General features: G+C 45.7%; 1 protein-coding gene and 1 long non-coding RNA gene across 4 annotated transcripts in view; both read right to left on the reverse strand.

The window, feature by feature from the left end:
• Positions 1 to 25,176, reverse strand: part of RAB11FIP4 (RAB11 family interacting protein 4) — a 312,484-nt gene that overhangs the window by 85,407 nt on the left and 201,901 nt on the right. The gene's annotated exons all lie outside the window — the stretch shown is intronic.
• Positions 16,068 to 20,146, reverse strand: LOC128342515 (uncharacterized). Its single transcript, XR_008315035.1, has 3 exons — positions 20,008 to 20,146; positions 18,374 to 18,486; positions 16,068 to 17,576 (listed from the first exon to the last, which is right to left on the reverse strand). It is a non-coding gene; the product is annotated as an uncharacterized LOC128342515 (long non-coding RNA).

Raw genomic sequence — 25,176 nt, forward strand, 5'->3', positions numbered from 1 at the left:
ATCATTCCCAGTTTGTACCATATTTTCCCAAATCAGAGATGATTCAAGGTTTAATACGACTCCCCTTTAAAAAAAAAAGTTATATCTACTGTAAGTCTTCAGACAGAGTGAATGCAAGAGAGATTGTGCAGATTTAATTAGGTTAAATTGTTCTGGGTGCAAAACAGATTTTAGGCTGCACCAAGGGCTACTGGGACTAAAATAAATAAATAAGTTAGCTAGCTAGCTATCACCCCTTTGAAAATAGAAACACCTATAGTTATTTGGGAAATTTTCTAGATTGCTTTTATATTTTTGAAAACTGGCAGAATAACCTTTTTTTGTTCCTTTGACCCAGAAGACATCAGGAAAACCTTAAATCTGTGCTGTGATGACCTAGCCGATTACAAGCCTGTTTTCTCACAAGTAAATGCCAATGAGTTCAATAGGACTTTCTTCCAGTTAACATAGCCTGCAAACCTATGTGCAGTTACCTGGGAGCAAGTCCCACTGAATATAGTGGGGCTTACTTCTGAGTAAATAGGCCTAGGTCTATTAAGGCTGCAATCCTCTGCACATGTACATGGATGTAAGTCCTGTTGAAAACAAGCAGAGTTATCTTTGGGTAAATATGCACAGGATTTTCGTGTGAATCTGTGTACCCCTACTATACTCCACTGTAAAGCTGTTAGCAATTACAGGTTTGAGGTTTTTCCATCGCCAAACAAGTTCTGGGAAACTCAAAAGCTTCTACTGTTTTGTGACATTTTGGTTCTAATACATATATTACCTTATTGTGGCATTTTAATGCCCTGGTTCCAGCTTTAAAAAGTGCTACATTTAATTCATTAAAAAGGTACATACACTTAATAGAGACTTGCATTTTGGGCGGTATAGACATGTGTTAAATAAATAAATTCCCCACCCCCAATTTAAGTTATGCTGCAGCACACACAGACAGCCCATATCACCCCCTTTCCTCCCCAAAACAGCAAATTTCAGCCAACAGCCACAGTTGTTGCTTGGGTTGCCAATCAGCAGTCCTGCCCTTAAAGTGGAAGAAGGGTCCTTTGCCATTCACATTAACTACTAGTTTGAAAATGGGTGATTAAACAAACAGAAGTCAAATAACAGGGAGCTGGGGAGGGAAGTGTCTTTGGAATAAGACTTGGCTGGATCATTCCCCAAATGTCATGCCTCTATATGCAACGGAGTAGGATCAAAGAAAAATATTCCTTCATGAGTACAACAAAGCAATATTCTCCTTCTCTTTCCCCACACAATACCTGCAGGATACAAAGAAAAGCAGATACCCTGGGAGAAGTAGGAAAGCTAAATGTAGATGTATGCATTTCAATTTGAAGCTGCACAGGGGGAATTACTGCAGCACATGGAACTGGAATATTCCATTGAAATCAATGCAACCTTTTTTCAAGGCCTATTTAAAGCTTTGACATCCAGATATGTGGTAGTCTAGAAGAGTTCTTGGAAATAAACTAGGTATATAGGAAGCTGCTTTAGACCATAAGGGTATTCACACATGCAGCCTAACCCAGGGTAGGGCCTAACACAGGGGCATAGCTAGCCCACCGGCGGCCCATGTGCGGCTGCCCCGATAGCCACGCCCCCGCATCTGATGTCAGACGCGGGGGGCGTGGTCTGGCTCCCGAACGGAGCCTTGAGGCTCCATTCGGGAGAAGCAGCTTAACTGCCGAAGGGGCCATGCAGCCCCTTCGGCAGTTAGAGAGAGGCTGGTGCTGCGTTCGCAGCGCAGCCCAGGAGCGGCTCTTCCCTGCAGGGAAGAGCCGCTTCTGGGCTGTGTTACGAACGCAGCACCAGTCTTAGCTCCTGAAGGGGCCAGGCGGCCCCTTCAGGAGCTAGTTAGGCTGGTGTTGGGTTCGCAGCACCAGCCAGGAGCAACTCTTCCCTGGGGAAGAGCCGCTCCTGGCTGGCGCTGCAAACGCAGCGCCAGCCTTTGTTTAGCTCTCGAAGGGGCCGTGTGGCCCCCGCTCGGGAGCTAAACTCCCGCCCTGCGTCTGATGTCAGATGTGGGGGACGTGTCAGGGCCGCTAATGGCGGCTCCTGATTGGGCATGGCTCAGGTTCTTTGAACCCATTCGTCCAATTATAGCTATGCCCCTGGCCTAACCCCCATGCCAAGCCCCACTTTTTAACCCAGCGTTTAGCCAAGGTTAAGCGAATCTGAGGTTAAGCATTTCTGGCAGTGAGCTGGGGGTGGGGGAAGTGGCTGTGCCGTGCTGCCAAGTGCTGTGGATACTCTAATGAGAGCAGCCGCTCTTGTGCTTCAGGGCACCCAGGGATGTGAATGGGGAGGGGGAGTCCTCTCACTTCCAGCATCTCCATCCGCTACACCACTGTTCATGTGGGTGCATGGTGCGGCAGAAGGGCTGGTGGTGGCTCCTGCTTGTCTGCCAGGGAAGACAGGCGAGGTCCTACCTTCCCGGAACCAGTGAGGTCATGTGAAAGAGTGCCATTTGTCCATCCAGCTCAAGCTCAGTATTGTCTACACTAGGAACATAGGAAACTGCCATATACTGAGTCAGACCATTGGTCTATCTAGCTCAGTATTGTCTTCACAGACTGGCAGCGGCTTCTCCAAGGTTGCAGGCAGGAATCTCTCTCAGCCCTACCTTGTAATCCCCGACCCCCGAGTTACAGTACTACCTGCATATACTTCATAACCTTGTGGGTTTCCAAATCCTTGTGTGTAAATCTTTGTAGATATATGATGTACAAACTACTACTTTGTATATAATTGTGCTTTGGCAACGTACTGTATGCTTTGGTAGTTTGTTGGTTCAATAAAAAAATCTTGTCCTATAAAAAATCTTGTCCTATCATGGAGATGCTGCCAGGGAGGGAACTTGAAACCTTCTGCTCTTCCCAGAGCAGCTTCATCCCCCGAGGGGAAGATCTTGCAGCGCTCACACATCAAGTCTCCCATTCAGATGCAACCAGGGCTGACCTTTCTTAGCTATGGGGACAAGTCATGCTTGCTACCACAAGACCCCAAGGTTTCAGGCAAGAGTTTTTCCCAGCTCTGCCTGGAGATGCCAGGGGAAGTAAACCTGGGAGCTTCTGTATGCAAGCATGAAGGTGCTCTTCCACTGAGCTATGGCCCCATTCCCTTAAGGGGAATATCTTATAGTGCCCGAGCACACACAGAGACAGGCGCCTAGAGCGCCTGTCTCACAGGGGTATCCCCCAATGCATCGCACTCATTGCGTGGTGCATTGTAAGAGATGTGGAGGCCAGGACACATCGTCCCAGCCTCTGGAGGTTTGCACTTCCCACCAACATCAAGGACTCATCTGGAGGGAAGTTGAGTTTAGTACAGCCTTCCCCCTGCCTGCCCACCCACCCTGCCTCTGGGTCCTGTGAATACCCTTATTATCCACTCACCCAGCAAAACCCTCCCAAGTGCATCCCCCAATGCCACCTTTTCTCTCCATTCCATTCCCTAATCCATGCATTCTTATAGTTCACAGAACCATTTTCAAATATTTGTTCTCATTTTTTGATAGAGCTTAGTGTCTGCAATTAGATCACAATTTTCTAAAAGTTGCCTGATTGTGTATTTAACTGTATATACCTTCCATATCCATCTTTTTTGCTTGTGCCCACATCATTCTTCTAAGTGGTGCTGTGGACTAAAATGGAAGGGCCATATCTTTAATCTTATTTTCTGTGGTTGTGCATTCCAAACACAGGAGCAGGAGAATGCTTCACCATTTGACCAATGCCAAACACATTGCACCCCACTCCTAACAGTGATCCACATTCCACAGACATCTCCCTAAGCCAATAAAAGCACCCTCCCTATTATCTATCATCTGCTCAGTGGAAGTCATGCAAGTCTAAGGAAAAAGCCAGAGAAATATAGTGAGGCTATTCACACAATGGAGGAAAACTGGGCTAAGGGAGCCCAGCCCAGTTTTCCTCCATCGTGAAAACCACTGGGCTCGTGGGCGAGCCCAGTGGTTCAATGGCAGCTAGCCCACCAAAGCAGTCCTCCCCTTAAATGAGGTTAGTGGAGCGAGCACTCCGCTATCCCCATTTCTTTGATTGTGAGTCGCGACACGCAAGGAGACCCCTGACTGGGGAGGCTAAAACAAGCCTCCTGGTGTCAGGGATCTCACTAGAATACCCTGTGCACTCACATGGGACATCCTAGGACTTCTAGGGTCCGAGCGGCCCCCAATCCCCACTGCCCCTACTGTTTCCGTGACAGAGCCGACAGTCGTGTGGGCGGCCTATCCGGCTGCCCAGGGCTCAACAACCGATCATCTGTGGGGCGAGTGGCCTGACCCGCTCTCCCCACCAAACCCCTCCTGGCCCTACACACCAATCATGTGTAGAGTCTCAGTATATGAACTTAAATATAAGATTGCACATGCTTCATAAGAATGGTTGTGCATATGTGGATATCTCTAGGGCATTTTTTAATGTTACTCTTTACTGTTTAATATATTTGGCTTCATTAAGGGAGGGCAGGATGCCATCGTGCCTTAAGGAGGCGGTGGTAAGACCTTTATTAAAAAAGCCCTCCCTTGATTCCTCCAGCCTGGACAACTATAGACCTGTGTCTAACCTTCCCTTTTTGGGCAAGGTGATGGAGCGTGTGGTGGCGTCCCAGCTGCAGAGGGTCTTGGATGATACGGATTATCTGGACCCTTTTCAATCTGGCTTCCGCCCCGGGTATGGGACTGAGACTGCCTTGGTCGCTCTAGTGGATGACCTACGCCGGGAACTAGACGGGGGAGTGCGTCCCTGTTGGTTCTGCTGGACCTCTCGGCGGCGTTCGATACCATCGACCATGGTATCCTTCTGGGCCGCCTCTCGAGTATGGGAATCGGAGGCACTGCGTTGCAGTGGTTCCGGTCCTTTCTTGGGGGGAGGGTCCAGAAGGTGGTGCTGGGGGACTACTGCTCGGCCCCATGGCCGTTGGCCTGCGGGGTCCTGCAGGGATCGGTCTTGTCCCCATGCTGTTTAACATCTACATGAAGCCGCTGGGAGAGGTCATCCGGGAACTTGGACTGAGTTGTCAGCAATATGCGGATGACACTCAGCTCTATCTCTCCTTGTCATCTGATCCTAGGGAGGCGGTGGATGTCCTGAATCGGGGGCTGGAGGCTGTGATGGGTTGGATGTGGGCTAATAAACTGAAATTGAATCCGGATAAGACAGAGGTACTGTTGGTCAGCAGGAGAGCCAATCGGGATGAGGAGATTTTACCAGTTCTGGATGGGGTTGCACTCCCCTTGAAGGAGCAAGTACGCAGCTTGGGGGTACTACTGGACCCGGCTCTGCTTTTGGAGACTTTGGAATGCTCTCCCAGTGGCCATTCACTCCTCGGACTCCATCACGGCTTTTAGAAAGCTTGTTAAAACTTGGCTTTTTATCCAGGCTTTTACATAATCGTTTTTACTGCTGCTTCTGTGTGTTTTTACCTGTTGTATTGTTTTTATGCTAGTATTTTATAGATTTTAAATTTGGTCTGTTTTTATATATATTTTTAGCTTAATATTTTTATTGTCTTTTATTGTATGTTTTAACTTTTGTAAACTGCCTTGGGGTTGTCTTTTAACAAAAGGCGGTATATAAATGCAACAATAAATAAATAAAATATGATTGTAAAGATCGTTGTGAAACTTGGGTCTTTGTGATGAGCACAATTTGACTGCTTTTTGGGGTTGGATGGGTTTATTGGTCTTTTGCTTTATTGTTCTTGTGCAAATGGTTGCCAATGTATGAAATGACTGAGAAAGGTATGGAAGCATATATGGATAAAGAAACAAATTATGTGTGTGATTGTATGGATAATGTACAGTCAGTGAGAATCCCAGAGGAGAAATAGCCCATTCGAATACTGAAAGCAGGGGCAGATTTAAGGCAGGTGACTGTTGAGGTGCTGCAGTTATTCTTAAAATTAAGAACAAATCTATAAGATTAAATGGATCATTTGTTTTTATTTGCTTATATGCGGCATGAATAAATGTCTTTGAGAGATCCATGCAAGTGAATGTATCACCTTACGTGACAACAATAAATCATGCATGCGGATTGTGCATCAAAGCCAAGAAAGGGCTTTGCATAAATGCAATATAAACAAATAAGACATTCAAACACCAACCAAATGGAGTGGGCACTGAAAACACTCCTGGCCTGGGACACCACTTGGTCTAGGAGGGCCAGTTCTGCTGAAAGGCAGCAGGGCAAGGACAGCAAAGCACACCTTTTATAGACATGCTGGGATTCACTATTAAAACATGCTGCCTCTCTGAGCCTATAACACACACCTCTTCAAGGCAAAAGCAGCATGCTGTTTCAGTGTCTGAATTCTGGCCTAGATGAGGGAAGCAGATGAAGCACAACTTCACTTGCAATGAGGAACTTGTGGTACCTGTCGTGTCAAGAATGCAAAGTTGAGAAGGTTGAGATGGGATGGGGAAAACTTCACTGACATTAGGGTGGGGACCATATATCTGCAAGCACCCAAATACAACAGGAGTTGTTACATTACTATGCTTCCGCTTTTAAACGCTGCTTTCAGTAACTTCCTTTTAACCTTTGGTCATATCTTGCAAACTCTGGCTTTTGTTGGGCAAACGGTTACTTTGTTGTTTTACAAATGTATTTTGATTTTTGAGTGGGCAAAAATACAGAATTGAAAATGAAACTTCCCATCATCTGGCTGACATCCAGATCAAGTTACTCAATAGTACAGTACGACTCAGGAGTTCCCCTACAGGGCTACTAAATTTCAGTTGGACTACTCAGGAGTAACTTGGACAAAGTGTCAGCCTCTCAGATTACCTGCCGAAGATGCTGCTCCATTTCCCTTATTTTTGAGGTGACATTAAGAGAACAATGCAAAAAGAGAATACGTAATAAAATGGGAGGCAATGTCTTAAAACTGCCACTTACTACAGCTTTGTGGTGGTGGATTTATTTATTTAACATATTTATATACCGCCCCAAACCTGTGTCTGTGTTGGAGATGCAGCTCCAAAAACAGCTGGGGGACCAAAGTTGAGCAGGCCTGGCATCGACTCTTAGCACCAGCAACCCTACTGACCACTGGGGCACTAGGGGTAGAGATAATGAGCATGGGAATTCCCTCTCTGACCATGCTTTCTCTACTCTGATCGCCCCTTTGTTAGATTGATAGTCTCAGGTTTCATTCTCTCACTGGAGAGAGAGAGAGGAAAGAGCCTTCTTCTCCCTCTCCTCTTCCTGTATGTAGCTAGCAGCAAGGCATGTGTGCTTTAATCTATTTCCCTGATGAATTTAGATCTTAAACTCCATGTCTCCAGACAATATTAATTAGCAGTGCTCTCCTTACCTGTGCACTTCCACTGCAGCTAGGGTAGATAAAGAGATCTCCCCTCCAAGCTCTCGAACAGGCTCAAATCACAGTTTGCAGCCACTGACAAACTGTGGTTAAAGAGCCAGGAAATGTCCTGTTAAGCCAGGCATGAGAGGGGATGAGTGGGGAAAGGGAGTGCATATACACAGAACTTGTTCCCAGTCATGGTGTCTGAATGCAGCCAGTATAATAGCCAGAATAGCCAGAATTTTCTGCAGCTGTGTAAATAATTAGTAAAAAAAAAAGAGAGAGCGAGAGAGAGAGAGAGAGAGAGAGAGAGAGAGACATATGCTTCCTACATGTAGGTATCTATTTACATTTGTAATAAGTTGCTTTTCCAATGAACAACATTTACAATCTAACACATGTCTATATATAAAAGGCTAAGGATGTATGTGGCAAGCTCTGTCCACCAGGGATGTGCACGAACCTGTTTGGAGGCCCTTTTACTGGCCTCCAAACAGGTTCGAACACGGGGCCGGCTTGAAGTTCGATGGCAGGGGGAGGGGATGGCTTTAAGGGTGGGGGTGGGTGCACTGTGATGCATGGAGCCACCGTTGCTACTTCCAGTGATATCTGATAAACGGCGGCACGGGGCAGCAGGCAGGTACGCTGTCACCCCAACAGGCTCTTACACACACGCACACCGGTGGGGGAAACGCGGCAGGGGGGAAAGTGCACCCACCCCCACCCTTAAAGCCATCCCCTGCTGCCATCAAAATGGCCCTCGCCAGTTCTGTGCACATCCCTACCGTCCACACAGTGCTTTACCAGAGCAGAAGCACCATGGTGATTGGGCAATGGGGATACCATATGCAGACAGGGAAGAGGAGCCTGTAAGAGCAGAAGCACCGTGGTGATTGGGCAGTGGGGATTCCATATGCAGATAGGGAGGAGGAGCCTGTGATGGTTAAGGTCAGTTGGAATGCAACTGTTACTGGTCAGAAGATGTGCTTGAGAGAAGTATCTATCCTCTCTAATAAAAGGCTTGGTGTCTGTCCGTGGACAACCAAGCGTGTGTCCGTGCCTCCCTCGGCCGTTCTACGCATGCACGGAGCGCATGCGCAGAACGGCCGAGGCAGAAACGGAGACAGGCACCAGGCGGCCATGTTTCTGACTCTGCCTGGCCACGGGGAGGACAGATGCGGCTCCGGCAGCCGCTTGGAGGCAGAGACGGCGGCGGGACCAGACCACCCGCGGGCGGCAGATAAAGATGGCTGCGACAGCCGCTTGGAGGCAGAGGCGGCTGCGAGGGGACCGGGAGGGCAGCGGGAGCAACGGAAAACAGCCGCAAATACTTAAAAAGCGGCAGACACAGAATGGAGAAGGGACCCAGCGGCAGGGACCAGGCGGTTAAAAAGCACACAATGTAAACCGCACGGAAGGAAGAGGAGGAGGAGGAGAGCGAACAGCGGGAAGGAGCAGCCGCACCTCTACAAATTCTGCGGCTCCTCAGCCGTGGAGCTGCTTGAGAGAGGGATGGCATGGTCGGAAGCAGAGCTGGAGAATGGAGCAGGGAAAGACGGCGGCATGCACGCCGCAAACGATATAACCAACGGCCGCCACGAGACCAACAGTACACAGGAGCAGCCGCTCAGAAGCTCTTTCTCCACAGCACCTTCTCAGTTGGGGGAAAAGGCGGGAGAAAAAGCCCACTGCGAAAAGCCCTGTGTCCTCCACAAAGAGAAAACCCTTCTTCTCCCTCAAGCACGGAGTACACTCTAGAGCCAGAGAAGAGAGAACTCCCTGGCCAGGAAAGGAAATCGCTGGCTGCGCTCGCCCAGCCGAGCCGCGAGTGAGGGAAAAAGCACAAAACAGCCAAACACGACTGCTGGCCATTCTAATTAGATCTAACCCAGCTACATAAACGAGCCTGGCTCCAGGCACTTAGGCTAGGTGGCAGGGATAAGAGTTGATAAAGCTCCTCACAAAATTGAGGTGAGAAGGGAAAAAAACTTGAGAAAAAAATAGAAAAGAAAATCCGGGTGGGGGGGAGGAATCCAAACACATATATTTAAGAGAAGGGGGGGGGAATTAACACATACTGTATTTGATAAACACAGAAGACATCCTTGCTAAAAAAAATAAAGGAGTGTTTACTACATTAAAATAAACAGTTTTATATCAACTCTCAGTACAGCAGTAGGGCAGACTATGACTGTAAGCTGCACGCTTTAGAGAGAGACTTTTATGGCTTTAAATATATCAGAGGAAATAATTAGCACACTTTGTGGCAGCCAGTGATGGAATTTATTCATTTGGAAGGCATTGGTTACCTGTCATCAAAACTACATCATGTCCTTCCTTTTCTGTTAAACTTCAACTGGGGGCAGTAAGAAGTCACTAAAAGGAAATGAAGAGGTCCTTTGACAGTGCTCCCATGCAATGATTTAATGTTGCTAAAAGACAGCAACCCCATAATGGATGCCAACAAACAGTTTATATTATCAAGCTTCCAATTAGCATGCTTACTTCATCAAGGAGGAAGGCAGAGAGAGAGAGAGGAAGGAGTGAGTGAGGGAGACAGGACAATAGAAAGATGGAAAAAAGGAAGGAGAGAAAAAGAGAAGGGAGGGGAAAGGACAAAAGAAAGAAGGAGGGAGGGAGGAAGGGAAAGAAGGAAACAGAAGGAAGGAAGGAAGGAGAAAGAAAAAGGAGAAAGGAGTGAGGAAGAAGGACAAAAGAAAGACAGAAGGGAGGGAGGAGCAGCCAGCCCCAAAGAGCGAGCCCGTTAAAGGAAGAAAAGAGGAAAAGAGAAAGAAAACAGAAAGAAGGGAGTGAGAAGAGGTGAAAGAAAGGAAGGAAAGGAGAGAGAGGGAGAGCGAGAGAGAAGGAAGGGAGGAAAGAGGGAGAGAGAGAAAGAAAAAAAGAAGGAAAGGAGGGCGAGAGGGAGGAAGAAGGAAGGAATGGAGAGAGAGAGAAGAAGAAAGGAAGGAAAGAGGGAAAGAGAAAGAAAAAAGAAAGAAGGGAAGGAGAAGAGGGGGAAGAAAGGAAGGAAAGGAAAGAGGGGGAGGGAGAGAAAAGGAAGGAATGAAAAAGAGAGAGAGAGAAAAAGGAAGGAAAGGAGGGCAAGAGAGAGGGAGAAGGAAGAAAGGGGGGGAGGTACTAGCGCCCGTTATTTTAACGGGCTTAAAAATACTAGTCTATATATAAAAGGATAGCAGGCAGGGGTCTGTGAAGAGAGGGGTTGTGAAGAAGGAAAGAGCCCCTTCAGGAGAAAGAGGCTGCCACTGTGTGCATTAGATGCGGAAATGAGATGAACAAGATCTGTTAACTCAGGAAGGGAGAGGGAGGGAGGGAGGGGGAGAAAGACAGAAGGGAGGTGCAAGTGAAGGAGAAAGAGAGAAAAAGAAGGGAGGGAAAGAGAGAAAGTTGGAAGAGCAAGGGACGGGTCTGGGCCTGTCAGCAGCCCGAGGGGAACGAGTGGCCATGGCGGTGGCAGCGGAAGCAAGGACAGGCCTGGTCAACTGCTGCTGCTGCTTGGGGCTACTGAGGCCACTGGCAGAGGGAGGCAGGGAGGCGAGAGACGGGTCTGGGCCTGTCAACAGCCTGAAGGGAATGAGCGGTCATGGAGGCGGCAGTGAGGAAAGGTCCGGTCAACCACTGTTGCTGCTCCTGCAGGGAGGAGCAGGAGCAGGGCTCAGGTGGGGTGGGGAGGTCTCCAGGGTTAGGGGGCTGGGGCTTGGCCAATTGGCGCGGGTAGTGCTGCAGACACAACCAAGAGGGGTGAGGGGGATGGAGCAACAGGATGAAGGAGTGACCAAGAGGGGTGAGGGGGTGAGGCAGATGGAAGCAACGGGATGGAGGAGGAGGAGGAGCAGGAGTGTGGCTCAGATGAGGGTGGAGAGATGTCGAAGGTGAGGGGGGCTGTGGCAGGGGTGAGGGAAGCAATCAAGTACTAGTGCACAGATGCTCTGCAAGGGTTAAGGTAGTTAAACAATAAAGAGTACAATCCAACATTTAAAATCCACCTGTTGTACACCACATAGAGACAGAGGTGCATTGTGGGGATACCCCCAGCGATTGCCAGGAGCCTGCTCCTATGTCAGCACTGGCTGGGAGCAACCAGCACTGACACACGAGCAGTTAGCCCGGGTTAAGGGCATGCTTGCACTCTTAACCTCGGCTAACTGGCAGGCTCCCTTGGTGGGATTGCCGCCGAGGTGCCACCTGGAGCCATGCAGCTCCCAGCAGTTCTCATGGGCAGCCAAGCTCAGGCTTAGCTGCCCTAGCCGGGTCTTGGCTGCTTGTGACAGCAGCTTCTAGGTTTGAAAGAAAAATAAGAAAGCAAGCTATGCAAGCTTGAAAGTCTCCAGATGCTAATGAGAGCTCAGGCCACAGGAAAATCACCCTGGATCTGCATTCCACACAAGCTTGCATTAAGGGGTAGCAGAAATTTAAAAACTTTCTTTCCACGTGTTGATTGGACATAATTGTGGGCTATTTCATGTGCACAGATTTCAAGGCACACTTTGGACTCAAGTAAACAGCAAACTCCTCAAAACATTTTGTATTACAGGGCCATTAATGTGCAGCAACCTTCATTTATAAAAATGAAAGTGTCATAAATAATACAATGCAAAAGGGCACATTTTTCATAACTGACCTGTAGATTTAAGTGCAGGATGTCTCCATTTATTCTTGATCATCTAATATTATTTTAAGACCTGCCAGTTGATCCTTTGTGTATTTAAGGTGATTGTCAGGACAAAGCCATATTCCCCAATAATTTGGGTGCAAAAATATACAAATAATAAATGTTTGATAGGACAGAGCTTTACTAAAAACATGTTTCATTCGTGATGGATGCCGAGATGCTAAAGACTAATGTTTAATACATGACCGGAATGTACTATTACTAGACCTGGGCTGCGTGATTTATTACAAGGCAATAATTAAGAATTCATAGACATCTTGTTGATAGAACTTACCAAAGTTACTACAAAAAGTATGTGACTTATAATCTATCATATCCTGCATCTGCACAATGTTATATGTATTTGATTAAAATGTAGATATTGCAAGATGCATTTTCCCCTTGACTTAGCTCACCCTGTTTACCCCTTCATTTTCATTTTATAAGTAACATGAAAATCTGCCTTTTTTTTTAAAACGATGATGATACTAATACAAAGGAACAGTCATTTGAAGACATTATGTGGTGTAGTGAATAGATTTAAACTGGGAACTTTCTGTCCTTGGAAGAGAAAGAGAGGAGGGGGAGAGAAGGGAGCAGAGTGTTTATATGGATCTCAGTCTCAAAACTGTGAGTGGGAGGGGACAGGTTTGGGAATCCCTGCTTTTCTTGCAATGCCTAAAACAGGCATCCCCAAACTGCGGCCCTCCAGATGTTGCTGAACTACAACTCCCAGCATCCCTAGACACAATTTTTTGTGGCTGGGTATGCTGGAAGTTGTAGTTCAGCAACATATGGAGGGCCGCAGTTTGGGGATGCCTGGCCTAAAACAATCAATTTATCTGAAATATGCTGGGCGCTTTCCAGATTAGACCCTGCAACAGGGTCAGGATGTATCTCTGAAGCGTGCTTCCACACTTCCTATGTTGTAATACCACAGTCCCTATGCTGAGAGCAGGGTGCCATTCATATTTCCAATGCCTTGTTTTGAATTTAATCACTGTGATATAGTGCTATGACGTTGTATATCCGGAGTAAAGAAGCTGCTGTTTTTTGGGGCTGTTAGTTTTTGCGAAACTGCTCCCCCTGCTGTTTACATTTTGAATGTGATTTGCCTGAACGGAAGCATTTTGCTGCTTTTGAGCGGCTAATCTGGAAAGTGCCCTGGTAACATCTGAGTCAAGCAGGATTTCCAGCAGGAAAATATGTGCTTGTCTGATCTTGTTCCACAAGAAGTGTGATTGTGTGTGCGTATATGTGCGCTCGTGTGTGTAGCACTGTTTATTTTTACAAGGTTTTAATGTCAAGTGTTTTGTAAGGTGTGGTGAATCATACTTTCTGTTTTTAGCGGGGGAAACAACACTGTCAAAGCACTCCCACACTGTGCAATGTGTATCATCAATACATGGGATTGAAATACTAGTCAGACATCTCCAAAATATTTGCCAGCGTTGAAATGCTAACATCCCTATTGTATCAAACATGAACTCTTCTTAAACCACTCTGGCACTGTGGCTAGTTGCCAATGCAGACCAGAAGACATCATATTAAAGATAGATCATTAGGGACCAATTCAGTGCAGATAACTTCAGTTACCAGAGCAGGATCCATGAGGAATTAAGCTGCCACATTATGTGATCGATTCTGATGTCACAATATTTTCTCTGCAAGCAAGTTTTCTGAAACCTGTAGAAAGCATCCTAGCATCTGTGTCCATCATATGCTGGATCTCTATGGCCGCCTTAGGACATAACACGGAACCTGAGATAAAACCATCTCAGTTGGTCCTTGCATGACATCCAAATGATTGGAACCGCGGTTGCAGGAACCCACCGCAGTTCAATTCCTCCCTCTAACCTCTGGATGAACCCTCGGTTTGAAGTAAGGTACACTTACCAAACCAAGGAGGCTGCAACTGGCCCAAACTGGAGTTAAGGGAGGAAGCTCCTCCCACCACTTGAATTCAATTGTCTGGCACGTTTTTCCATCATGGGTTGGAGGAAGCCCGCACAACCAGTTCTGACCTCTTTGCAGTCTCCCAGACTGCAGATAATTATCATCTGGGAGCATGCCAGGGGTCTTGGGTGGAAACTGTGGGTCTGAGGAACCGCAGTTAAAAGGTACATCCAAAGGCACCCTTTGCCAAGGACTCTGGGGCTTGAACTGGCCTCTTGGATTGGGATTGTTATTGAATGTAGTGAAACCAAAGCAACCTAAGACTGTGTGTGCTCAGGCCTCAAGATGTCTCAAAGTAAGCAGGATGTACAATGTTAGCCCCTTCAACTGATAAGACAATATAGAGCCGAGGAGGTGTAAAAACAACAACAACATTTAAACAACCATAAAAACAGCAGCCAAATTGATTAGGCCTGGCATAAAATACCAGGGCTTCTACCTTCCTTCCTTGCCTGGAGAATAGAGCAACAGCTACCTGCTGGACTTCATGCTGTGCAACCAACTCAAACACCCGCACTCCATTTCCAGTAATGGATAGTGTGAGTCCTGGGTGTCAAAAGCACTCATTGCAGGTCCAGATTCAGGTAATGGCTGCTGGCAGCTGCAGCCTAGCCCCAGCCCTGATCAGGCATCCACATGGGTCTTATGCAGACAGACATTCTGATCCAGCAATACCTTTGCTTGCTAGATTCCCTGAGTCATGCGGAGTGACAAATGTGGAGCTGAATAATTGTTGCCAAGGTACTGGAGCTCTGCCATGAATTCTGTTGTTTCTCTTACATCCTTTCACATTATGGCGTTCATGCACAGAATGCACTTCAGTGTAGGCAAAAGTATGAAAGGTGCGCATAGATGACTGAAAATGGAACATGTTTCATTTCATGTACACTTTCCAGAAAGCCCTGAATGGCTGCAGTCACTACACAGTATGTACACATCAGGAGGGTTCACACAATTGAAAGAATCCCCGCTTGCCAGCATATCCTTGACCCTCAAGCTGCATGCATCCTCATGGAGCGTTTTTGTGAGAACCCAAACATCTTTGTTGAATGATATTCAACCAGGATCAGCCAACTATGTTCCAATCTAATCTTAATGATCCTGGTTGAATGCTGCTGAGTCACTGCACAGATATGGGATCACAGGACATGTGATGGCATGCTCCACAGGAGCACATATGGCTCTGGGATTTGCCAGTAGGTGGGGATTTTTTCAGTCATACGAACCTGCCCTCTTCCCCCACCACATTGGGAAGGGCTTTCTGTGCAGGAAATGTGTGAAGAATTACAGTCCACTCTGATGCTCACACAAAGTTATCTACACTGCAAGAACTTCCCTATTCCCTTTCACTGTGTGGTAGCTCTACTCATGTGGAAAGATATGTGCATGGAGCTTTTCCCTTCACTGCAATGAAGCCCCTCCACTGAAGTAAATGGAAAAGCCTTCTCATGCAGGACCCCATGCACATATTGGAGCATATGTGGAACTCTGGTTCAGGGCAGAAATTTACACAGCAAGAGGTAGAAAACAGTTGCATAGATATCTGTCCAAAGACAGCACTGTTTGGCATGGAGTGGTGTCCTAACTACTAAGTCAAATGAATTGGATGTATGAGCCCCAGAAGCAGCTTCATTATCAGCATCACTGAATTGTGTCTCCCCGTTAAATACCTCACTGAATAAAAGCATTCACTGGAATATGCAGATCTGATATGTGAGGCCTTTGTAGCAGCCTCTTGAATTAAGATTTCCAAGCCCCTTTCCCCCTCAAGTCCTGAAAAGAGGCAATATTATTCCTCCAAAGCAAACCATCCCTTTAGTTACAGGCTACACAAATTATCGGCAAGAAACAAGAGCTGAAATGCAAGGAAGAGAAACTAATTAATAACAGAGATAATGAGATTATCGGAATGTAGAGGCAGAAACCATAATTATCTGATTGGGAAAAAATAGCAATGCTGTTCATGCCTCAAGGCTCTTTAATCAATCTCTTTGTGATAGAATTTCTCTGATTACTTAGCATTGATATTTATGCAAAAGTTGAAATCTGGGTTTTTTTTTTCTTAACAAGTCTTTTGATATGCTTTCCTAGTTCCAAGGGAGGGAGTTGCACTGATTAAAAAGAACTTCCAAGATACTCTCCCACATAAAAGTGATCAGTATTCTATGGAATTTATTTATTTAAATCCATAATCTAAGGTGAGTACCACAATGAAGAGTAACCTGTACAAAATGTCAGAATATTCCATATAATAAAAGATCCACAAAGAAAGCCAAATTAATTTGTGGTAATGAATAAGCATATTCAGTTCAGTGGAGACTTTGGCTGACACCTATACTAGTGTTGCTCTAGCCAATGAGAGAAGTTGTGTGCACTGTTCCCTCTAAGGCGTGTGCATGTCCTTGTGCTCACACATTTTCTGATGTCCGCTCAGTTAATTTTAGATCCCACTCAGGTTGAATCAGGAAGGCCGAACTCTGAATGCACGTGCGCGCACACTGCCTTGATACTGCTGCCCAGAACAAAACTAATTCTGCACACAGATGAAAAAAAAATTAGAGAGAACACTGGTTGTGTGTACAGTTAAGACGTTTGCAAAGCTGTGTGAAGTTGTGATGCTCTGAAATGTTGTGCAACCAGAACCACAGAATGTATACAAGATTGCACAACCTGCTGTACAATGCCTATACCACAACATCATGCTCGCTCAACACTAATCTGCATGGAGACCACTAGTTTCAATAGGCACAGGAAGAACTACAGCCCCCAAAGCATCTGGTGCAGGGGCAAACAACAACAACAACAACAACCACCCACCACAGAGTATGCTTTGGCCCTTAGGGTCTTCAGCAGGGGGTGGAGCTGTGTTCCATATGTGGGTCTTCTCCTTAGCCTGAAAGCTGTTGTTTGCAGCCAGGGACAGTTGAACCTTGCAAGTGCCCACAATCTCTCGCTGCAAATGTTTGGGGTTTGGTGGGTGGCATTAGGGGACTGAATTTGGATTTGGTTCAGAAATAAGCTGAGTGGTTTCTCAATGTTTTGGGAAGTTACTTGTCGAATCTTTAGCCAGTCTGATGTGAGCCATGGGGAGCTCACTCATCACTAGTGACAAATTTATTATTATTATTTATTCAATTTCTATACCGCCCTTCCAAAAATGGCTCCGGGTGGTTTACACAGAGAAATAACAAATAAGATGGATCCCTGTCCCCAAAGGGCTTACAATCTAAAAGAAACATAAGACAGACACCAGCAACTGTCACTGGAGGTACTGTGCCGGGGGTGGATAGGACCAGTTACTCTCCCCCTGCTAATTAAAAAGAATCACCACCTTAAAAGGTGCCTCTTTGCCAACTTAGCACACTTGCCTGTTCCAAACACGGCATCTCATGGGAGGAGAAGGAGAAGCTGCAGTCCTGAAAGTCTGCAGGTCCAGCTGCTAGGACCAACTGCTACATATGTGAATCTTAGTGTGTGGTGGTGTTTGACAGTTTCAACAGATTGGCCAAGCTCGTATTCAGTTGACACCATCATTGGGATTAGCAGAGATTTGTGGCCATCAAGAAGGCCATTGAGCATAGCACATCTGGTCCATCCTGCTGTCACTCCCTGGTGCCTATAGAAATCAGAGAAGGTGCATGAGGGCCATAGGGAAGAAGAAGGACAAACACAAGCCACTGTTGCATCTTGTGGCACTATTGTTTCCAGGAGGATGGGATCATTAGAGAGACAAGCTGTTATAATTCAGCATTCAAGCAGGACAATGACCGGTTTGTTTTTAATTGGAGATGTCATTGTACTGAAATGTGCTCTAAGAACCACTTTGCCAAAGCCTACAATCCAATAAAGCAGGGCTTCTTAACCTTTTTGTAGTTACGGACTCCCCTGATCCCCCATGGACACCCCCCCCGCCGCCCATCATTTATATAATGTATTTTTATAAAGCTCCAGTAAAAAAATAGGTTGGATGGGGGGGGAGTACTCAGGATAGTTATTTTCAAGAACTTTATTCTGGCTCGCCAGAAAGCAGATTAAATTGAGCACAGCACAGATTTTTCACAAACCACCTGGACTCACTCCATGGACCCCAGATTAAGAACCCCACTATAAAAGGTAAGTGTCAGATCTACCCAGCTTGCTGGTGCAGAGTTTTAAAAATCTCTTTTTGCACATGTGAAGATGCTTTATATACTGAGTCAGACTACTGATCCATCCAGCCCAGTCCAGTCTACCTTAGTTAGTGGGGGCTCTCTGGAGACTCAGAGGTCCTTCCAAGCCCTGGTCCTGGAGATCCTTTCAGCTGGAAGCACCAGAGACTGACTGGAGACATTCTGTGTGCAAAGTATGTGCTCTACCATTGAGCTGTGGACCCCTCCCCAAATGCAGTGTATAAACATGAATACATGAAGCTACCTGTGCAAAGTCATTTGTGTCCATCTAGCCAAGCACTATCTACTCCAAATGGCAGCAGAGCTCTACAAGACATCAGGCATGCATTCCTTCAAATCTTGACTCCAAAGATCCCACTTTAAAACAAAATGATACCAGCAACTGAACCTGGGAGTTTCTGCATGCAGAGAATGCACTCCATTACTGAGTTAGGGTCCCTCTGAGTTGTAGAGAGGACGCCCATGTAACTTGGTTTATAATTGCCAGATTACCAGAGATATATGGCATGTGACAATGCACATACATTTCGGAAAAGCCATCTTTCAAACCCAGATGTTTTCAGAGACCAAAATAAAGGAGCTCAAAAGAAAACTAACTGGCAGGGGCAGAATTTCTGATTTCAGGGGTGAATGGGAGGGAAACTCAATGAGGCTTCCAACTGAGGCTTAACAGGCTTGCTCTAGGATATATTCATAATTAAACGGCAAAAAGAAAAAAGAAAAAGATCAAGGCAATTTAAAAGCATTTGTTGTGGCTACTGTCTATACTTCATAATTATGTGATTAACATAGCAATTTTATCAAAACAGGTTAATCCGTCACACTCTCTCATCCCCCTTTTAAAATTTGGAAGCAAATGTATTGGTGCCTTTGGCATAAATAGCTTGGCACACAGGCCTTTTCAAACACTCACTGTGAAGAACTACTGAGTTAGCCAGAGATATAGGTGCTCTGGAGGAATAATGCTCTTGAATCAGTGTTGTGTAGTGGTTAGAGTATTGGGCGAGGAGTGGGAAGGCCCAGGTTTGAATCCCCTCTGTGCCACAAAGCTCATTGGGTGACTTTGAGCCAGTCACTCTCTCTCAGCCTAACCAGCAAGGATACAACGGGACAGGTGAAAAACCTCCTGTGTCTCCCTGAGCTGCATGGAGGAAGGGCAGGACTATTTTTTAACTACTAATAAATCACACATGGGCCATGGCCTAAAGTGCGGGAGGCACCCTTTCTAATCAGCATTCCCTGTTGGCACTGATGCCTCTTCTCCACAGAGTACAGTAGAATGTTATCACATATCTGTGAAAGCCAATCCTCCTCTACCACCACCCCACAGCTTAAAATAATATTGAATTATTTGTCAAAACCCAACAGTCTGGTCCTGTGTTGCAACATAAAGTTGCCACTGTGGCTGTTGCAGCACAGGAAGAAGCTTGTTCTACAACAGCTAAAGCAGCAGCCTGTTCCTAGGAAGCAGAGCAGAGTTGTTCAGCTCTGCCTCCACTTGCCATCTGTAGCACCAAAGCTCTCGATGGGTCAAAGCCACTGGTGCAACACGGCACTAGTGCTGGGGGGGGGCGGCTACTCCCACGGTCCTCAGATGGGGGCTCAAGGGGAGTATCTCCTGCTCCATCCCTTGCTGCACTCAATTATTCCTTCACAAAACAGCCATCTAGGGATAGTACTATGGCAGTGGCCAGGGGCCTCTCTGAAGTGGGATGGAGGAGGAACATCACCCAAGCAACAGGATAGGATATCTTTTTGTGCTAGCACTGAGGACCTTGAGCCTGCTGTTGTGTTGTAAAGCACAGGTGGCTCTTACCTGAGGGCACAGTAGGCAGCACCCACCTGAAAATGCCTAAATATATTTGCCAGCCATTTTACCTCCTCTGTTTGTCTCCTGCAGCCATTTATATGTCGCTGCTTCCCCGCCTGCAGCCTGGCCTCAGTGTGTACGTAGGGTGAGCAATGGTACCAGAATTTTGTAAACACCAATAGGAACACACAGAATTGTTCAAATGCAAATATTAATGAGGCAGGAGTGAATTACAAGGCTTGACTTTATTTTCAGGAGATGGGCAGAGCTTAAAACTCCCTGAGAACCAATCAGAAGGTGGCATGCTGATTTGACTCCTCAGGTAGCCAATCAGAGTGCCCAGAGGCTGGGGAAGTCTTTTTCTTTTAGCTACTTATATTCTATCCAGTAATCTTTCACAATTTGTTTGCTTGTTTGGACTTTTGTCCCAAGGTGGTTCCTGTAGAAAGTGTGGGGGAGGAGTCAATAGGGAAAGGGAAGGAGAAAATTGCTGAGTTGTTGCTGAATAAACCTTTAGTTAAATCTGTTTTAGATTGCCTTGTGTCTCTGAGCGAAGCAGCAATACAACACTACTTAGAAGAATCCAATCACCATTTTAGCTAGAGAGTAAGTAGGCTGGCTGGCTGTTGGTAAGCCTTATCTTTTGCTGGCTTCTTTGTCTTTGTTTGGAGGGGAGGAATGAATGCAACTTCTGCTTTCTCTCTCCTGATCTCTGATCTGATCTATATGCAAAACATTAGGCCCATTCCCAAAATGACCTGCCATAAAACATTGGAAAGAACAGCAAACCATAAGACTGGACTAATTAGATTAGAAATTCGCATCAGATGCCAGAAAGCTCTTTTAGGGCATATGCATGGATTTCTGTGTCTTGGGATCATTAGGAAGGGGATTGAAAATAATAATGTGAATATTATAATGCCCTTATACAAAACTATGATGTGGCCACATTTGAAGTACCTCGTGCAGTTCTGGTCACTATATCTTAAGAAAGACATTGTAGAACTGGAGAAGGTGCAGAAGTGGGCAACCAAGATGATCGGGGCCTAGAGTACCTGACGAGGAAAGGCTACAACACCTGGGGATTTTTAGTTTAGAAAAAAGACGACTGAGGAGAGACATGGTAAAGGTCTAAAAAATCATGCCTGGTATGGAGAAAGTGGAACCAGAGATCATCCCATGAAACTGATTGCCAAGAAATTTAGGACCAAGAAACAGAAGTACTTTTTCACACAATGCATAATTAACCTATGGAATTCTCTGCAACAAAATGTTTTGACAGCCAACAGCCTGGATGGCTTTAAGAGGGGTTTAGATAAATAATTGAAGAGGGGTTTAGATAAAATTAGATAAATTCATGGAGGACAGGTCTATCAGCGGCAACCAGTCTGAGGGCTATAGGCCACCTCAAGCCTCAGAGGCAAGATGCCTCTAAATATCATTTGCAGGGGAGTAACAACAGGAGAGACGGCATGTCCTCAGCCCTTGCCTGTGAGCTTCCCAGAGGCATCTGGTGGGCCATTGTGTGAAACAGGATGCTGGACTAGATGGGCCTTGGGCTGTTCTTATGTTATGTTCTCCCATGGCCTTTCTTAGTGTTTTTAGTGTGTATGAGTGCACTAAAAGCTTCTATGGTTCAAAAGCGTTCGCGTCATTTTAGACTAGACAGAACCATCTTGGGTAACCCTTGGGACTTATCTCATGAAAACATGGATACCTCTTTGTCAGTTTTAATGAAAGGCAGCTTCAAAAATAAGCTCGCGCCATGCACTCTCAATAAAGGTGAAGCCAAAGCAATCAATAGCAAAAGCAATCTGCCCTATTTGCCACTAGCTGCAGACATCTATAAAACAAGTCTTCACTAGAGGGGCTCCCTTCAGTATTTCGCTTTTCATGGCACAATGAACTCAGTTTGCTCCAGGCATATCTGTGCATCTGGTGACTTGCAGTTAGAAGCTTCCTTACACTCCAAATAGGACTGCAATCCTATACTCACTGGTAGTAAATCTCACTGAAGTCACTGGCTAACATCTTGACTAGCATAGCATTTGCATAATGAACAAAGTTGTGCTAGCATAACAAGATCAAATAGATATACTAACCAAAAAAAAGGATTTGTGGAACTGCTCTAGAGTGCTCTTGTACAAAGGTTCCCTTTAAAACAAATGAGGCATGCTGCAGGTTGTGCCAGGGTGGATCTATCATTGGGCAACCATGTGCAGCAAACATGGGCTGCCCAATGGGGTCAGGGCAGGGAGGATGCATCACCTGCCTCCTCAGCCACCCACCAGCCCCCTCCCTCCTTCTGCCCTCATTGGCGCCAGTGTGCATGGGGCCAGGGCTGAGGGAGCCACACACACCTTGCCTCTGCAGCCGCCTGCCTCTCTCCCTCTGCCTTCACTGGTTCTGACAAAGAGCCAGTGAGTGGGCTAATTGTTGAGGGGTGTGAGGAGAAACATTAAAACCCGCACACAGCAAAGTATGCTCTGGTGGTAAAGAAATTCAGCACAAGAGATGATCTGGATACATTAGGTTGAGTTTTTAAAAATCAAATAAAGATTTATTAAGAAACTGAGGTCATCTCATACTGAGCAAGAGTCATTGAACAACATACACAAACAGGCCATTAGCCTTCAACAACTGAACAATTCTAGCTAACCAACCAAGACAGGCCTATTAACATCTCAAAATGCCTCTAATGGCCAGAAGAGGTTACTGCAGTGCTAAGAGCAATGCTTTAGAATTCTAACACTAATGGCATCATCACTTGGTGCCAGGCAGCAACATCATTAGCCCCGCACCAGCTCTTTGTCACACCGACAAGGGCAGAAGGAGAGATACGGGTAGAGGTGGAAGCTAGTGGCAGTGATGGTGGTGGTGACGGCATGAGCAGAGGCTGCCAAATAATCTAGCTGTAGGCTGCCAGCCACATTGCTGCCCTACTGAGCGGTGCAATTGTCTGTTGCGCAAGTACAAGCATGCTTGTGATTCCAGACACGGCACAAGTGGCTAGTGCAACAGTTTTGTGCTAGCAGAATGAACTTCCACAGGGAGGATGTCAGCTGGTGGGACTTACCGTTGGATAGGTGAGAACAGCAGCGGACAGCAGACCTCAATTGCTTATTGCTAAGAACTCATTGTGCATAAGCCCACTGCATAAAACTTGGATTGGTGAGGGAAAACCAAGCCCAACTTCTCTATGAATGATTTCTAGTGTATCTGAGCTTAGGACTGTTTAGGCCCATGAAGATATCAGACAAGCCAAATGTACATGTACTGCAAAAAATGCAACTGTACTTCCTGTTCTCTCACATGGCCTCCTCATTCTGGGGCCTTCTGGGCTTGGCAAACAGAAGGCTGCCGGTTCAAATCCCTGCTGGTACTATATCGGGCAGCAGTGATATAGGAAGAGGCTGAAAGGCATCATCTCATACTACACGGGAGGAAGAAATGGTGAGCCCCTCCTGTATTATACCAAAGAAAACCACAGGGCTCTGTGGGCACCAGAAGTTGACACCGACTCGACGGCACACTTTACTTACTTTAAATAACACTTACTTCTGTGTAAACATGTAGAGCAGGCTTCCCCAACCTGCGGCCCTCCAAATGTTGCTGAACTACAATTCCCATCACCCCCAGCTACACCTTACTTCTTGTGTTCTAAGAACTTCTTGTGTTCTAAGACTACAGACTTATTTTGTCAACATAGATTTCATTGAGTAAATAGGTTATCTAAGTCTCCCTTTGTTCCATCACCTTTACTTAAAGAGGTTAAGGAACAGTGGGGAGAGGGGAGGGGAGGAACAGTTAATACCCTTCCCAGTGCACATGGCCATACTTCAAATCAGTCCCTCCCTCCACCAAACCTGCAATGAACGTTTTACAACACCATAGAACATCCTGATGACAGAACTTTGTCCCTCAGGCCATAAAGTTTAACTTAAAGATGATCCACTGAGGCTAGAGTTGGACAATAGTTTGAGAGAGATGAAGGTGCAAATCCATTATCCATGGTTTACACACACATTTCTTCTGGCCAGGTTTTTGAGGTACCACAAAAAACTTGCAAGATCTATTTGACCAGAGACAATACTGGGACGAACAAACAAGTGCACATGTAATGAGCAACAATATCTATCATAACACTTTCAGCTTTCTGGGGGGGAAATTACTCTTTCTCCAGCCGGAGACACTCAAATTTTTAATACCACCACCATGAAACATTTGTCAGGGAGAAGATCATGGGGTACAAAAAGGGCCCATTCCTAACTCAACCAAATTATCACCAAAGATCCATTTGAAAAATAAATAATAATTTGACACATTTTATTCCTCCCATCTTGACCCACAACCTTTTATCTTAGGTGGATTATCTTGATCTCACAGAGCTTTCCTAGGCACACATTCAGTTTCTGTGTGGAGTCCAGACTGTGAGCAGCAGAGGAACCAAGACTTGCATGCTGCACCTGGCATGGCGTACAATAATCTGACAAATCCCTTATGTGGACACCCCATATATGTGGACTCCCTCCCTCACTCTGTATGTGAGTGAAAAGTGAGAATTGACATGTTCTCGAAAGCCATTCCAGAGAAAAGGGCTGGTGTGGAAGCAAGCTTTGTGTGCACTTTCTTATGTCCGCTCTTGATAATAAATGTATTTCTATATACTTAGTTTTTCATTTTGCTCCTAAATGTGAATGTTACTGGATGGATGTATATTGATTTATGTTTGGACTGTGGCAAAATTTTACATGACCACCTGCATATTCCAATTATTCCTCAGCCCTTCCAGAAAACTGAAAAATCTCCAAGGCAAATCCACTTTTATTATTTTTAGTTAATCGCTGCACAGTTCTTTGGGAATATGAGTAATTCAGTCAGCTAAATTATACTGTATATTAGAGTCTTATTTCTTTTGGAATATCCCCACAGAGACGCAATAAAATGTACAATGCTCCACATAAGGGTAGGGCAGAGGAGATTAGAAGCTAAACATAAAACGCATAATCCTTTGGGGTGTGTGCTTTACATTACCTTTACGAATGATCCATTCCAAGTTACAAGAACTATAAAATCCTAGCCATTTTAAAGCAATTGTGATCAATGACTTTATTCAGCTAGCTGCATTATTCAGGCAATAAATTAAGGCAAAACATATTGATGCTATTTTTCATGAATGGCAGTACAATGTCACCTCTAATGTACTTGTCTAACTTTTAAATTCACACATTCCTCAC

This window comes from Hemicordylus capensis, chromosome 2 (assembly GCF_027244095.1).
Source record: "Hemicordylus capensis ecotype Gifberg chromosome 2, rHemCap1.1.pri, whole genome shotgun sequence".
Taxonomy (NCBI): Eukaryota; Metazoa; Chordata; class Lepidosauria; order Squamata; family Cordylidae; genus Hemicordylus; species Hemicordylus capensis.